The 13,997-nt window shown below is 37.6% G+C and overlaps 1 long non-coding RNA gene across 3 annotated transcripts in view; it reads left to right on the top strand.

Annotated features, from left to right (window-relative positions):
- The first annotated feature begins 1,364 nt into the window (after positions 1-1,364).
- LOC132098858 (uncharacterized) overlaps positions 1,365-13,997 on the top strand; it is a 123,273-nt gene continuing 110,640 nt past the window's right edge. For all 3 annotated transcript variants that reach the window (XR_009422988.1, XR_009422987.1, XR_009422986.1), the window contains exon 1: positions 1,365-1,708. This is a non-coding gene — a long non-coding RNA (uncharacterized LOC132098858). The remainder of the gene's footprint in view (positions 1,709-13,997) is intronic.

Genomic DNA, 13,997 nt, shown 5'->3' with positions numbered 1-13,997 from the left:
TGGGAAGTCATATCTCGGCTGCTGAATTTTAACATGAGACAAAAGAGAGAAAAAACGACTGTAAAAGATCTGTGACAGAATGTCAGAAGTTGTTTTCGAAACACAGCTGGTGAGATTATGAATAATTGGTAGCATTTGTTGAGCTGACATACGACAGTGAAGCCTGACAGTTTTGTGTCAATTGCATGTTAACTTGCTTGTTTTGACATCCTCAATTTTGGAGTTTGACAAAACCGATATTGTCCATTTATACGTGTAATGGTGAGTTCGCATTGTTTGAGAACCTGCTTTTGAAAACTTAACTTTCTAAGCTACATGCTAGTCATAATCTAATAGAATTTAGCTACAGTCAATCTACTCTTATGCCGAAACTAGCTATAGCTATTTTCCTCCTCTAATAAATCTTTATTTTTTGTATAAATATGATTTCCTTTTATCTTTTGCATCTGCTTTGAAGATTTTATTTTCATTTTTGCGGGCCTAAGCCTTTCCATCTGGGACACTTTTTTATTTTATACTATATTTTAGTACATTAAATATTTAGATTGTATTATTATGGAGCCCCGCACATGACATGCAGGAAAAAATATAAGGCTAAATCGTGTGCACGATTTACTAATTCATTCCCTCACTGTACTAAAACGTGCACACAATTACTATTGCGTTCCCTCGATTTACTATTATGTTCACTCGATTTATAAATTGTGCGCACAATTTACTAATTCGTTCCCTCAATTTGCTAAATCGTGCGCACAATTTAGCAAATCGAGGGAACACAATAGTAAATCGAGCGAACACCATACTAAATCGAGGGAACGCAATAGTAAATCGAGGGAACGCAATAGTAAATCGAGGGAACGCAATAGTAATCATGTGCACGTTTTCGTAAATTGAGGGAACGAATTAGTAAATCGTGCGCACAATTAATTTTTTTCTTGCATTTCATGTACGGGGCTCAATATATTATATATGTTCTCATCTTATTATCATATTATTATTATTTTTTATTAAAAAAAATTTTTGCCAAAAATTTGACAACATTTCCATGTTTAAATGAGATTATGATTCATTTAGAATGAAAATATTTCATTCAAAGTGGCAGATCTGCCATAAAGGTTAAAATGACAGCTAGAATGAATAATAGTTTGGGAAAATGAATTCTGCACATAAGAAAAAAACTGTCCTTCAATTACACAGCAAGAAATTCCATTCAGCCACTGGAGAAAATATTTCTTTTGTTCCCTTATGGTTGAAGGTCATCCAAACTCGCACTTTGCACCTCATCAAAGCAATAAAAGTGAACCAGTCGGAGGAGACAATTAATCCCTAATGATATTAATGATGCAATTAGAACATACACTAGCTTTTCCTGTGAAGGGGACGGAAACTGGTAGCGATGGCTGCTATCCGTGGACTTCACTAGTGTCAGTCTGGACCCTCTGATGCTGCCGTGATTGGCACAACAAAAGAGTCACGACTCGTACAGCGCTGCTCGTGCAGGAGTGTCTTTCACTGCGTACAGTTGTCTTTGAATGTTGACCTTGGTACGGAGCTCCCTAGCGACTAAGTAGTGAAGGAATACATGTATACGAGATCAAACCTGCACTCGGGCCTTACCTTGCACCAGCGGTCTGATGTCTGACTTTTTGAAGAGCCTTTGCTCCAGCCACACTTGTCAAACACTTCTGCTGAAATTAACTAGGAAAAGGTAATTCGCTTTGATCTCTCTCAGATATGCAGAGGATAAATTATTTGTCATTGACCGATCAGCCAAGTATTTATAATCCATTAAAATGCTACAGTGCTGACGAAACGGAAGGTGAATGGAGTTTAACAGTTGGCATATACCCAATATCAATAAATCCTCATTCAAGTAGAAGGTTATGTAAGCTGAGAACAGAAAACTGTACCTAAAAGACTGTTTATTGTGAATCACAGCTAAAAAAATAATTATTTATTTTATTTTATTCAAATTCAATGGGCTAGTTGCATATCTCCGCCATCTTGGATTTCCGGTCTTGCGAGTGTGTGCTTTGATACTTCCGGTTGTGCTAAACGCCAGTGCAGAGAACCGGAGAAATCTAAATATTACCTTCTATATATGTTTACAGGATTTATAATATCACTTCAAATGCAAATAAGATTTACATTGCTATTATTGCTATTCTATAAATGTTAACTGAGCCAGTGCATTTGAAACTGTGTATGTTTGGGTCCGGTGAATGAATTAAATGTCCCCTACTGTTCACGAAATGAAAATTGAACTCATGGTGTGTACACACTAGGGATGGGATGGTATGAAAATTTAATATCACGATTATAGTGACTAAAATTATCACGATTATCAATATTATCACGGTTTTGTTGAAACGAGATGAAAGTGTTCAAAAATAGTTGATGCTCACACTGAAAACATTTCAGCAAGTTTTATATTTAATAATCAACAAACAACTAATAAAACAAGCAACTCTATGCACTTAATTTAAAGAAAGATTAAATTCTGTGGCATTTCCTTCCTTACAATGAAAAGTGTAGAAGCATAGAAAAGCATAGAAAAGTCACTGACTCTGCATTCCTTCTCGAAAAAAAAACAAAAAAATATTGTGCGCTGCGCTTGCGTCAGACTGTTGCTGGCTGGACATGATTTAATAGCGAGTTATTAAAACCGCGATAATCAAACACGGTTTTAATGATAATTCATTTTTAAACGATATTACTAACCTTCAGCACATTTTATCACGTTGATAAAGAATAAAACAACAAGTACTCAAATTCAATTTATTTTCCATTTAAATTTCACAGTACATACATAACAATAGGCAGATAAAAGTGCCAGCAACCAAAAAAAAAAAAAGGTGCTGCGTTGAAAAGAAAAACTTGGGCGAAAAAGTCCGCCTTAACATTCTGATCCCGCTGATTCTGATTCGGATGCCATCAAGCAGTATCTCTGGTCATAATCAGTCCTTCAATGACCAATCAGCATTCATTAGCAGAATGCTAGCGTGTTATAGGCAACAAACAACTCAACCTGTAAGAAATCAAAAGGACATAAGTACTCGTTCATTCAACTTTTGACCTATAACCCATGTTGAACTTGCAAAACCTACAGTCAGATCTGAGATTTCTCAACGGCAATCAGGTGAAAGGGACAAATTTAGCTGTCTAGCCCCATAGACTCCCATTCATTTTGCACTCATGGCGATCGCCCCCAGTGGAACTCTGGTGGAACTGCAACCAAAATTCGGTACAATAGGACTTAATAGGGAGTGGGAAGGCTCTCCATAGACGGGCTCTGCTAGTGGGCTGTTGTTTTAGCTTTTTAAACAAACAAACCAGACCCATTGGAAAAACATTTGCCTGTGGTGACATTTCTGCAAATTGATATTGCATTGTCTCTTGCACATTTTGCAAAAAATAATTTAATAATTTGTGTGTTAAAAATTGGTGATTAGTGTTTTACTACCACTGTGTTTATTTCAGCTGGAAGCTGCAATAGTTTACATATTTTTTTGTGATTAAGACGTATTCAAATAGTTTCATTTCTAATTAGGCACCTAATTGAATACCCATAAAAAGATTTCAGTTGTTTCAGGATAATTTATTTTTTTAACATTATGTGGCCTTTTGCAACTGCCTGAACATACTACTAATTACTAATTGGTGTTTGTAATGACCACCGTAAGCTCTCAGCTTCTTGATAAGGGAGAAACTGAACATATGCAACCTGATATACATTTACAAGGGCATATTTCAGGCTGACTTTGGGTTTTAGCAAACAAAAAGCCACATTTGCAGCACAATCAATGCTCCATATAAATGAAAAAAAAGGCTGCAGAGGAAGTTCAGGTGGTGGAGATGAGTTTCAGGGAGGGGCGCTGAAAGATCAAGCTCCATTCGTAGATTACAACATTTGATGGATACTCCAAAAACATGCCGGTGATCTTTATTGATCGTCTTGGTTCTAATCAGAATGTGTAATTATTGACTCCTGTGAGGCCGTCTGGGAAATTTTATAAATGCCATTTTAAAATTCAGGTTTGCACATCATGAAATGTGGTGAAATTGGACCAATCTGACTAAATGAGACTAATGTTTTTAGATTGCACTCTTAAAAGTAAAGGTTCTTTATTGACTTCCATGAAGAACCTTTAACATCCATGGAATCTTTCCATTCCACATTAGTTTCTTTAGAGTGGAAAAATGTATAGTGGATGTTTAAAATGTTCTTCATTTAGAAAAAGACTTTAGGGAATCAAAATGTTGAGCTGTTAAACCTCCACTTGGAAGCTTTATTTTTAGTGTACTTTGGTAGAGAGGTTCTTCACATGAGCTTCTGTATCTAGAGAAGCTCCTCGCTCACTGCTGCATTCACGCAGCCTAACTGCACAGGTTTCCTTCCCCAGCTTTCTATATCTATATTATTCATCTATATTAAATGATTTAGTTTCACAAGATGAAAGCCTGTTGTTTGTTTAACAAAACTTTCCCAGGTACAGTCACTGCCTGAAGCCTGCCAAAGGTCGAAGATACACAGAGAGAGAGTTTGCACAACCCAAACATGTTCTTCAGGCTTTCTTGGTTCTAGAAACTGGCATCAGCGCTGCTCATTCATGTATATTAAAACTGTGTCTGTTAGCATATAGAAGCATTACTGTATTCGAACCTGCCTATGAGAGGAATAAGTATCAGCAAGTCCTCTGCAAGTCCTCTGCATTGTTGATGGGTCAAAGGGACCTTTTCATTAGCCGTAATGCTGGGAAGAGATCTGCCGGTGTTTGGGAGATGGAATAATTGTTTGGAATGGGGATTCTCAGCGGACTCTTCTGACCTGTCAGCTGGTGTTTGAAGTGTGCGCTGACATTGAGAATAACTCAAGGGCAGGGGTTAAGCAGGAAACAGGCTCTCAAATGGAAAAAGGAGGGGAGCGAAAGAGAACAGAGAAGGAAAAACAAAGATCAAGGCGACTTCACACAACTTGTAAGTGTGTTTAAGTTGCATGTGTATGTTTGTATATGTGTGGAGAGAGTTGCTTCTTAACTTTTTTGTTTATTAAATATGAGATGTAAGCGTTTCCTTTTAGAGACTTTCGAAAGGCTTTAGAACCTCAAGAACCTGATAAAAAGACTTCGAGTGGCTCATGACTTCCTCACTTAGTCTTCACTTATAGGTGTCTCTCTCTCTTCTTTTGAAGGTAAAGATAGAAACCAGTGTACTTTTAGGAATCTGAATATGATATGAAATGCCACAGGGCCTGCAGATGTCCCTTCTGGGGTGGGATTGTGTGCAGTTGATTGTCTTGTTGTGTCCACAAAAGCATGCTGTGGCCAAGAAGATGCTCTTCAGTTTGAGGTGGATGTATTTTTTTTTATTGTATAAATAAAGGTGACTGGCTGTTTTTTTTTAGTTTGTCTTCGTTAAAGCTGTTGTTCGCAATTGCACATGTTTTATTAACCATTAAGGTTCAAGAGTCTGCTATATTTTGAAAATAGTCAAAGGGTGTTTATGTTTATACCGTAATTATGAGATGATTAATAATGTTCACAAATTTAGGAATAATTTGTTTCTATGGTCAGAATACCAGAATGGATCCATTTCCAACTTTTTTTGTGTGTGTTTTTTTATAATGTATTGTTAATGTCTTTTTTATTTTCCAACATTTTAAACACAATCTTGTATTGTTTTGGTATTATCTTTAGCTAAATTATTGTAAATGTCAAACAAAAATATGTAGAGGTAACTAATTAATAAACAAATTAGTGGTAGAAAACAAAATAGGAAATTATTATAGGTCATTTATTATATAAGATTTTACTTTGATAAAAATAAATTATATCAATAATAATACTAATACTACACAGACATAACAATTAAGGACAATAAATGTAACTTTAAACATAAAAGGTTATATAATAAAGCCTATTTGAAACATCAAACCTTGTGTTTGTAACAGGGGCAGTTATTATTATTGATTAATTATTACATCAATTTGCACCTTTATATATTTTTATATAAAAAATGTGTGAATATACACTATAAACGCTAGATGTTTTCTCTGAACTAACTTTTCCCATTAACCAGCTGGTTCCAAAGTAATTTTCTAGTTTCCAAAACTGCTGTCCCATTGCACTTTTTAACATCTATCTGTAAATAAAAACAAAAATACAAATGTTAAAATATGTTATTTAATATAAAAAACTATGTAATATTAAAAATCAACCAATCAATCCTTTCCTGTTACAAACATTTGTTAACACTAACTCTGAAGTTATTTGTAAATATCCAAGATTTACAGACAAATGAACAATAATGTTTGTATGTACAGGGTCAAACACTGTCATTTTAGGCCACTCACAACACATGTTTGACACTGAAAGTCTGTGCACTCCAACCTGGAACAAGGGGATAAATGATAGCAAACAATGTGGGCAAAAAACCCTGGGTGTCCTTGTGACAGACAGTGCATGGCATAAAATGGCACAGTGCAAAAAAAAAGAGGACAACCCACTAGACAACCAGATGAGAAAGGAAAGAGTCATGAAGAAAACGTGATGCTTGTATTCTCTTCCTCGACACATATTAAAACTGAGCGAGGCTGGAAACGATTAAACAAAATCCACCGTCAAGGGAAAATATATATAAAACCTTTTTTTCCTATCAATCAAAACCATGACAAAATTGTCTCAGTCTACTTTGAAGTTAGCATTTAAAGCCAACGAGGGACCTTGTATGTGGGTAAATAAAAGATGGAGCATTTCTCCCCCTCTTTCCTTCGCTGTTTAACAGGGCAGCCCCCGCTGATCAAAAGAACATTAGCTTTGATTAATCAATCAATGCCCTGGTGGCCCGCTAGTTTCCTGTCAATGATTGGGGTCGCCAGCAGCACACCGAATGGAAGTTAGTGTATGATCCAAACCCCTCCTTAGGGCACGGCAAACATCCTGCTGCCGTTCTCATGCTGTGATGCCTGCTGAAATCCCCCACAATCGATCTTTAGTCCCTTTTACGGCTTTAATTTGTGAAGTCTTTCCTGCTAATGACTATGTTTGAGGTGTATTATCTGTGCTTCCTCATTTGAAGTTTTATTGCTGCTGTAGAGCTGAATAACAAGCAAAACTCGCAACTTGCAGTTTATAGACATTTTGACTTTCTTTTACAACAGTGGAGGTCCATCATTGGGTCATCTGAGTTGATTTGCTAGTTTAAAATTGAAAATTTGTGTTTCATTGTTACAGCAGTAGGTGGCGAAAGGTGACTGTCTTTATGAGTGAGTCAATTACTTATTCACTCATCCAGTTAGTTAGAAAACACTGATTCATTTCAAAATGAAACAAATGACTGTATTTGTGAGTGAATCATTGTATAATTTACTCAATCAATTTGATTTGGAATGAAACACTGTGTGTTGTTGCAATGGTTCTGCTTTGGTTTCATTGGTACTGCAAAAATACAGTAACTGTGTAACAGTTACAGTAACAGTATTGTGCCTACAAAGTAACTTTGTCTTAACATTGCTTTTATACAAAGTTCAATTAACAAGATCATGTTCGCCACTCTGCCTTGGGCTGTTGAACTTTAATGCTAATGTACCTATATAAGGGAATATATATATATATATATATATATATATATATAGTCACGGGGTGAAGAATCACTCGACAAGGTTTCGTGAATGTAAAGTCCCGGAGAGTGGATTTATTCAAGGTGCAAAGTGCCTGGTGAAGTGAGGTGAGCCGCTTCATGATGGCTGGTGCTTCCTGTGCGTTCCTGTGCTCTTCGGTGCAAACCAAAGCGAAAGTGGGTGTCCAGACGTGCTCCAAGGTAAGTGGGCTGTCGGTCACTCACTGCTTTCTGAGGAGAAACGAGAGAAGGATTAGACCAGCATTTCATTCGGCTCGAGACCGTCTTGTGAGTGCAGCGTGTGCTGCTCAAAAGTGCGCAGGCTGATGGGGAGCAGCTGTGACTGATCAGCCAGCGGTGAGGACGTGCAGGTGTTCTGCGTTGATTGCCAGGGCCACGCTGATTCCTCTAAGGACGTTCGTCACAATATATATATATATATATATACTCAAATATCTGAACAATTAATCACGGCACACCAAGATTCCTTGATTTTTAGTTGTTTGACCCCTAGAGTCAAGGTATGCATTCAACTTGAAAACTTCATCTTTGTTTCCAAATGCAATCAGTTTTTTCCTTGTTTAACTGAAGAAAGTTATGACACATCCAACTATTAATTACATCAATACATTGGCAGAGGGAGTCAATGGGCTGTAGTCATTTGTAGATAAGGCTAGGTAAATCTGGGTATTATCAGCATAGCTGTGATAGGCCTTTTGGTTCTTTCTCATTATTTGACTTAGTGGAAGCATATACAGGCTAAACAAGAGCGGTGCAAGAATTGAGCCTTGTGGGACTCCACATGTCATGGACGTCCACTTAGACTTATGCTCTCCTAGACTCACATAATAGCCTCTCCCTTCTAAGTATGACCTGAACCATTTGAGTACCATCCCAGAAAGCCAGACACAGTTTTCCAGTCTCTCTAGTAGTATGTTATGATCGACAGTGTCAAACGCAGCACTGAGATCTAGCAATACCAGCACCGATATTTTGCCAGTCACAATTTAAGCGAATATCATTTATTATCTTAATGAGTGCTGTCTCTGTGCTGTGATGTGGTCGGAAACCAGACTGAAAATTGTCCAGGTATCCATTTGAGTTTAAGTATTTGTTCAGCTGATTAAAATCTACCTTTTCTATAATTTTGCCTATAAAAGGAAGATTAGATATTGGTCTAAAATTGCTCAAAATGGTTATCAAGATTGCTCTTTTTCAGAAGGGGCTTAACAACTGCAGTTTTCAGAGAGTTTGGAAATGTCCCAGAAAGAAGTGGGGCGTTCACCACTTCTAAGAAATCTGCTTCTAAACAATTAAGCACACTTTTGAAAAAAGATGTGGAAAGTGTGTCAGGATAGCAGGTTGATGATTTTAGGTGCTGCACTATTTCTTCCAAAATGTTGCTATCAATTGCTTCAAAAATAGACATATCATCTTTTTGATATTGCGGCCGAATCTGTCTGGCCTCTGCATTAATTGAGGATGTGCTAAACGCCTTCCTGATATTGATGATCTTCTCAGAATAGAAGGAAGCAAACTCATTACATTTGCTGTCTGATAGCATTTCACTGGGAATCTGACTTGGGGGGTTTGTCAGTCCCTCAACAGTGGCAAAAAGAGTACGAGTGTTGTTTAAGTTACTGTTTATAAGGTTTGAGAATTAATGCTGTCTAGCTGTGGCTGGTTTCACATTAAAAGCATGAAGGCTGTCTTTATAGATGATATAGTGAATTTCAAGTTTTGTTTTCCGCCACATCCGCTTGGCTTTTCTGCATTTTCTTTTCATAGTCTGGACTGCTGTTGATCTTCTCCAAACTGATTTCTGTCTGTTAATTTTCTTACTGACTATTATTAGAGCAATATCATCAATAACATTCTTAACTTTTGAGTTGAAGGAATCAATGAGAAGTTCAACAGAGTCTGCAGAAATGCTTGGTGTTAAAGATAAAGCCTCCATAAACAGCACACTAGTGTTCTCGTTAATGCATCTCCTTCTGACAGAGACAGATCTAGATTCAGTGGTAGCAGAGATCAATATATCAAAGAAAATACAGAAGTGATCAGATAGTGCTACGCCCTTAATAACAATGGATGAAATGTTTAGAGCCCTACTGATGATTAGATCTAGAGTGTGTCCACCTTTGTGTGTGGGTCCGTGCACATGCTGAATCAGGTCAAAAGTGTTTAGAACCATTATCATTTCTTTTGTAGTTTTGTTTTCTGCATTATCTATGTAAATATTAAAATCCCCTGCAATAGCAAAACAGTCAAACTCTAAGGAAATCATTGATAGCATTTCTGTGACCTCTTCAACAAAGGTTGGAGAGTATTTTGGAGGTCTGTAAATAATAATAAACAGAATCCGTGGAGCCCCTTTCAGCACAATCCCTAGATATTCAAAAGACAAATACTGACCAAATGACTCTTGCTTGCATTCTTAGACATCTTTAAATAGAGCAGCTACACCTCCACCTCTCCTACCAGTCCTGCAGACACTCATGTAAGTAAAGTTAGGAGTGGCTGCTTCATTTAGGACTATTGCATTGCAGCTGTCTTCTAGCCATATTTTGTTTTAGAAACATAAAATCCAGGGCCCATATTCATAAAGATTCTAAGAATCCTCTCAGAAAACTCTTAATTTAGCTTAAAAACTTTTATGTAGGAGTCTCAGCTTAAGAGCGATTCGGGACCAATCTGAGAGCAACTCTGAGTAAGGAAAAGACAAAAACTTTCATCTTAGTGAGGAGGCGGGGTTGACCCTGTTGCTATGTATGACACAATCTTTTGAAGACTGTGATTGGTTGGTTGTCCAAGAAGGAAAAAAATAGTGATTTTAAGTATAGGGTCTATTCTAATTCTCACTTTGAATTTACATGCGTAATTTTTCCTATTTGATAGTTCTCTCTCTCTCTCTCTCTCTCTCTCTCTCTGTCACACACACACACACACACACACACACACACACACACACACACACACACACACACACACACACACACACACACACACACACACACACACACACACACACACACACACACACACACATTATGTGTGTATATAAATCCTTTTTTTATTTACCATGCTTTTAATTTCCTATAAGGCATTTTATTGGCTTAGAATGATAAAAATTGTTCAACTCTTTCCAATTACAGTGATTGCTGTCCTATTTAAGTGGCGGTTTGAGTGTTGGTTTTAATGTATCAAACATGGAATCAAAACCAAGAAGGGCGAGAAAGCCAAACTGGACAGCGGAACAGTGTTTACTGTTAGCCCAGTTAGTGGATGAACACAAGGCCATTCTTAAAGGAAAATTCGGGCCAGGTGTCACAGCAAGGGACAAGATGCAGACAAGGAAGCGTATAGCACGAACTATTAACGGTTCATTCCCCCTGCTTGTGCGCACCTATAGGCCTGCTGTATTCATAAATGCATTTTTTTGAGCCTGCAAGGTGGGAATGTCCAGTGGAAACGAAATGAACTGCTACACAATAAGATGTTCTGAAAGTGCTGTAATTGTTTGTGTGATCACTCTGCTTACAGAAGGTTGTGACAGACCCAAATCATCACTATTGCATTGTTGCATTTTCCCAGTTGCCAAATATCGTAATGTAGTGATTACTTTAATTTCTGGCGCTATGGCATTTCTGTGCTGTGTCGGAGATGTTAGCACGTCTCTAATAAGATGATCCCTGCACGATCTAATCTATAGCGTCTTATTAACACACTGTCATCCATTGTCTGCAACACATTTCTTCTCTTCGTCTTTCTGCCATTTTCTCCTCTGCTAAAGAAACTCTTAAGCATCTTAAAAGTCCTCGTCTGTGCTCCTAACAAGTTTGACCTTAAGACCTCTTTTAAGGGTTAAGATTCTTTCTGAATTACTTTTTTCTTTACTAGGATTTTTTCTTTAATTTTAAGAGTAAATGCCCACATTTCTAAGAATTTTCTTAGAATTTTGTCACTAGGAGCTACTTTTTGCATTAAGATTCTTTATGAATACGGGCCCAGATTGTTTGTGGTTATAAAGTCATTGATTAGAAATTATTTATTTTTTAGTAAGTGAATGTTTAAAAATGCTAACTTGATGGCAGTGCTTTGTGTCTTTACAGCAATCTTAGTTTGATGCATAATAGGCCGCAGATTAAATGAGTTTGCCCTTCATTTTGAGAAGGCCTTAGACTTTCTATCACGTAAAAATAGAGAAAGCTACAGGACACTGGGTCCCCGCTTGTTCTGTAAACATGTGAATGTTGCTGCTATTATAGCGGGGACCCGACACATATCACTGAGAGCTGCTATCAGTTGTTTTTGGTTCACCTTCTGCAGATTGAGGGATTGGGCCCTGGCATCGTGGCAGCGGTCGGAGAGCTCTCACAGGAGCAGGGCCCACAGGCTTTGGTGGTTGGGGTGCCCGCCATTTTTTTGTTGATATCTAGGGGCTGCAGCATATGAGTGGGAGAGTTTAGTCCCAGCATACACCAATTCCTCCATTTTCTGTGAGAAGCACAGAAGTGGAGATGCTGAAGAGAGTGTTTAGTGAGCGGGAATGTGGCTCTGGTGTTTCCGGTGGCTGTGATATGTTGTCCTGACTTCCCTGGCTGTTTTCCAGAAAGTTGTCCTTGGGTGCTGAGTCTTGGAGCTGTTTTGATATATCACAGTCCATGAGGAGCTCTGTGGGCAGGGCTCAGCTGGGATAGTGTCAATCAGCAGTGCTTGTTGTGGCTTCATGGTGTTATCAGTGTCCTTGTGGGATATGTCAACCACATTATAACTCAGACCAGGTGTGTGTGTGCTGAATGGATTGACACACTCTGCTGATGGATGATGGAGGGAAAAGTACATATTATCCTTAAACACTCTAGAACCAAGTTTGTTTGGGTGGAGGCCATCCGGTTTAAACAGTTGTCTATGACCACAGAAAAGATTGAAGTTCTCAATGAAATTCACTCCTTTTATATAACAAGATCTTTGTAGCCTTGTGTTCAGCCCAAACAACCGTGAAAACTTATTTGTTTCCCTTGCTGGGAGTGGTCCACTGATGAATGACTGAACTTTGAGTCTTCGAAGTGTTTCAAAGAGTTCACTGAAGTCCTTCACTATGACCAGCCTTAAAGATCTTTCGTATGTTTCACAACAAACCTTACTGGTTTCCTTTCTAATGGCCGGCTATGCTCTGCAAATGCAAATGTAATTTCATTATGACATGGAAAGTAAACTTTCTTTCCAGAGTTGTGTGTGTATGTAGGGGGGTGGGGGGCTCCCAGTGGGGGACGGAGTGCTGAAGAAGCCCTGTTCCAATTCTGTCATTGTCAAAGTTTGACATAATAAGCAACTGTTCACACACCATTGTTGAGTGATGCAACACAAGAGCAGGGTCCCAATTCCTCAGTGTTAATTTTTAGTTGTTTAAAGGGAAAAACACAAGATGTTCTATTCCTTTAAGTGATGCTCGGCAGTGCTTATGCTAAGTATTATAACAAACCTGTCGTGATGTCTGTTTGAGCACCTTTTATCTTTCCAAATTCACAGTTTCTGAAATAATTTAAGTAGCCCTTTTTTGAAGCCCAGACAAGTTAAGAAAATTCACATCTAATACCAAAGCTGTGCTGTTACAGTGCCGTTGGAGTAAGTATTGGCTCTCTAGCTTTCTATGTTGTGATCAAGTACTGTTGTTTTGTGATAAAAAGGCTGTGTTAGCTTTTCCTAGCGTTTTACTATAAAGTTGAGCATGTCTACATGTTTACTGCCAAATGTGTGAACAGCAAATTAAGTGTCAAGATATATATGATGTCCACTGATGGAAAGCAAGCATTTATTATGTACCAACCAAGATACCTATTTACCTCTAACACCAACATTAATGTAAGTCATTCTTAACTTTTTGCTCTTTGATATATTGCATCCATAAATAATAAAAAGGTAATTTAGAGAAAAAGGTTTTAAATCACATTGTGAAAATGAAAAATAAATCTGCAATTGTGAGAGATTAAGTGGCAATTGCCTTTCTTCATACTGAGCCAGAAACAAAACCCAGCATAACAGCTGTGCTATTTTAAATATTATATTTGTTTATTAATTTAGCAGATGCTTTTATCCAAAGCCACTTGTAGGATATAAGCAGAAGGAATAAACCAAGCATGTAACACAACATAAGTATTTTTAACATATTTTTTTCCCTGTAAGCTTTAGAGTAGTGCTAGTATTAGTAAATCTAGTACATTTTCCGGTCTAGAATTTAAAAAAATGGCTTTTGCAACCAAAACCAATAGTGTATTTATTTATTTATTTACTGTGGCCTGTTTCTCACACAAAACCGAAGTATGACTTCAAAAGTCATGATGTATACTGGATTATTCATGTTAAGCCATTTATTATCC

The sequence above is a fragment of the Carassius carassius genome, chromosome 22 (genome assembly GCF_963082965.1).
Source record: "Carassius carassius chromosome 22, fCarCar2.1, whole genome shotgun sequence".
Classification (NCBI taxonomy): Eukaryota; Metazoa; Chordata; class Actinopteri; order Cypriniformes; family Cyprinidae; genus Carassius; species Carassius carassius.
This window is presented reverse-complemented; position numbering and strand designations above follow the sequence as displayed.